Genomic DNA, 3,672 nt, shown 5'->3' with positions numbered 1-3,672 from the left:
TGAATAGGTGAATATGAGACAGTGTAGTGAATAGGTGAATATGAGACAGTGAAGTGAATAGGTGAATATGAGACAGTGTAGTGAATAGGTGAATATGAGACAGTGAAGTGAATAGGTGAATATGAGACAGTGAAGTGAATAGGTGAATATGAGACAGTGTAGTGAATAGGTGAATATGAGACAGTGAAGTGAATAGGTGAATATGAGACAGTGAAGTGAATAGGGGAATATGAGACAGTGTAGTGAATAGGTGAATATGAGACAGTGAAGTGAATAGGGGAATATGAGACAGTGTAGTGAATAGGTGAATATGAGACAGTGAAGTGAATAGGTGAATATGAGACAGTGTAGTGAATAGGTGAATATGAGACAGTGTAGTGAATAGGTGAATATGAGACAGTGAAGTGAATAGGTGAATATGAGACAGTGAAGTGAATAGGTGAATATGAGACAGTGTAGTGAATAGGTGAATATGAGACAGTGAAGTGAATAGGGGAATATGAGACAGTGTAGTGAATAGGTGAATATGAGACAGTGAAGTGAATAGGTGAATATGAGACAGTGTAGTGAATAGGGGAATATGAGACAGTGTAGTGAATAGGTGAATATGAGACAGTGTAGTGAATAGGTGAATATGAGACAGTGTAGTGAATAGGTGAATATGAGGCAGTGAAGTGAATAGGTGAATATGAGACAGTGTAGTGAATAGATGAATATGAGACAGTGTAGTGAATAGGTGAATATGAGACAGTGTATCTTCATATGAGATCTAGAAATAGAGATGTGTTTTGTCCTATGCTGCTGTGTTGGTGAAAGACGACAGTTTAGCACCCTGGACAACAGCATTTAGATGAAGTCCCAGTGGTTCCCCTGCTTCCTACATAGTAACACAAACCCTGAACTTTAACTCAACGTGTGATTTAAATTCTACTTGTAAATGTTAAACACATTTCAGTGTAAATGAGTTTGTGATGTTTGTGTTTCTCCTCAACGGTGTGAGCGAAGCGATAATGCGTATTGAACAGACAGAAAGAACACATAGCACCTTTTTCCTTTGTTGGTCCTTTATATAAAACACACAATCTGATTCTGGACCAGTGCTTTTTCAGGAGCCACAAGCTGAACAGGAACAATAGAAGCGTGTATTTAACTGTATCCAAAAATAACACCCTTATTCCCTATATAGTGCACTACTTTTTGAGCAAGGTTCTATAGGGCCCTGGTAAAAAAAGTAGTGCACTATATAGGGAATAGGGTTCCATTTGGAACACACAGTATTATTCTGTATATAATCGCCATGGTAACAACTCCACATAATGGCAGTTTTTTTGTATTTTGGAAAAATAACAATAAATATAAACTAACAGTGTAAGAAGAACAGGAAATGGTTTAAAAAAATAAAATGAGCTGTCCTCCAGAAAGATAACGCTTTCAATAGTAAAAATAGTCCCAACGGTTGTTGAATGTGGTCGTTGTAGTTTTGTTTGTTTTGTTTTGTAGTCTAAATGTGCTGACACATCAAGATGGACCGTTTTGTGTTGTAATAAATATGAAGCGTTGTGATGTCAGGTTGGAAAGAGAGGAGAACACGTCTGAAAGCAGCGTGAAGCCCATCCTGCAAGGACGCAAAAGTAGAGAGGAGAACACACAGACGAAAAACAAAACAAAACCCAAGGTTGAGTCCTAAATGGAACCCTATAACCTATGTAGTGCACTAGTTTTGACCAGAGCCCTATGAGTGTCCCTATGGGCCCTGGTCAAAACTAGTGCACTCCACAGGAAACAGGGTGCTATTCGGGATACATCCCCAAACTGAATTAAACTCATAGAGTTCGACAAGCTACTAAGGCGAGGTTGTCAAATACAATATAAAGCCCATGTATATTGCAACAACACGATATATTCATTTAATAAAATACACAATATAGCTCTTGTACATGTAACAATTTGGCTCAAATGCACAGAAATTGCAGATAAAAATCAACAAAAATAAGTCAATCTTTTTTGTTGTTGTTGATGTTAAAACACATTAAATTGGATACATTGTTGCACATCTAATGATATTGTGTAATAGTGGTAATGTGAAGGGACTCCGGGTTTTTTCTTTGAAACAGTCGCAGTGACCAGTGTCCTTTAGCGTCGTTTTGAATAAATATGCCAACTGTCAACTTCACCTCCACTTCAGGACACCTTTTCTTTCAGATTTTTTCTTCATTTTTTTATTTTTTTATTTTTTACAAAATGTATAAATATTTTTTGGGGGGGAATATGGACACTATACATAAGTTGATAGTACATATATTAATCTGTATGTTTTCTATAGATATATCTTTTCACAGTTGAAGGAGAAAGAATATCCCTTTGTAAAGGAATGTGAAAGCTGAAGAACGGGAGGCTCAGACAGGTAGACTCACTATACAGGAACAGGAAGCTGATGGCACAGTTTGATGAGGTGCTTACATCTCATGTGTGTACACAGTGTGTGTGTGTGTGTGTGTGTGTGTGTGTGTGTGTGTGTGTGTGTGTGTGTGTGTCTGTTTGTGTGTGTGTGTGTGTGTGTGTGTGTGTGTGTGTGTGTGTGTGTGTGTGTGTGTGTGTGTGTGTGTGGGGGTGTGGGTGTGGGTGTGTGTGTGTGTCTCTGTTTGGGTGTGTGTACAGTGTGTGTGTGTGTGTGTGTGTATGTGTGTATGTGTGTGTGTGTGTGTGTGTGTGTGGGTGTGGGTGTGGGTGTGTGTGTGTGTCTCTGTTTGGGTGTGTGTACAGTGTGTGTGTGTGTGTGTGTGTGTGTGTATGTGTGTATGTGTGTGTGTGTGTGTGTGTGTGTGTTAGACTTCCCCAGTCTGGAATGTTCATTGTGTATAATGATATAGAAGGACATGGTTGCACAGCTTCCACAGGTGACTATAAAGAACAGGATTAGGACAGGTGAGATATGCTGACCCATTTTAACCCCCCCCCATCCCCCCCCCCCCCCCCCCCCCCCCATTACCCCTGAATGACCAACCTGTTTAAGATAAGGTTATCCTTTTACACTTTTAAACATCAATATTACAAAGTTTAGAGAAGTGTTTTGTCTCTCTCTCCGCGGGTCGTCGGTCAGAACCAAACAAAAGTTCAGGTCGGGAACCAACTCTGTCTGCTCTTCCGGGTCCCTGACTCTCAGGACTTGTCCTCCGATTGTCATGATAGACCATTATAATAATCCTCCCAGAAGCCAATGGCTGCGTTCACACTTCACGTAAGCAACACACACACACAGACAGATGTGTAAGCTTGTTCTGGCAAAGGAAAGAGCATGAACACACATTAACAATGAACTGGTGGCCACTTGGATTAAAAGCTTGCAGGGAGCCAGACAGAAAGTGCCCTGCATTCTGTCATTCCCAAAGAATCCCAAAAAGAGTCAAAGAAGTTCAACAGAATTCAGCTGTCCATGTTTCAGTCCATTTGAATTCAGCTGTCCATGTTTCAGTCCATCTGAATTCAGCTGTCCATGTTTCAGTCCTTCTGAATTCAGCTGTCCATGTTTCAGTCCTTCTGAATTCAGCTGTTCATGTTTCAGTCCTTCTGAATTCAGCTGTCCATGTTTCAGTCCTTCTGAATTCAGCTGTCCATGTTTCAGTCCTTCTGAATTCAGCTGTCCATGTTTCAGTCCTTGTGAATTCAGCTGTT

At 40.2% G+C, this 3,672-nt stretch overlaps 1 protein-coding gene across 1 annotated transcript in view; it reads right to left on the bottom strand.

Moving 5' to 3' along the window:
* Positions 1-2,995: 2,995 nt before the first annotated feature.
* The window catches only part of LOC106593832 (protocadherin-17-like), a 337,486-nt gene continuing 336,809 nt past the window's right edge, over positions 2,996-3,672 (bottom strand). The window contains 1 exon segment of the mRNA XM_045699588.2: positions 2,996-3,672. This exon segment is cut by the window's right edge and continues 835 nt beyond it. The gene's annotated coding sequence lies outside the window, so the exon portion shown is untranslated.

Source organism: Salmo salar, chromosome 17 (assembly GCF_965601325.2).
Source record: "Salmo salar chromosome 17, fSalSal1, whole genome shotgun sequence".
In the NCBI taxonomy this organism is placed as follows: Eukaryota; Metazoa; Chordata; class Actinopteri; order Salmoniformes; family Salmonidae; genus Salmo; species Salmo salar.
Note: the sequence above shows the minus strand (reverse complement) of the source record. Positions and strands in the feature narration are given on the sequence as shown.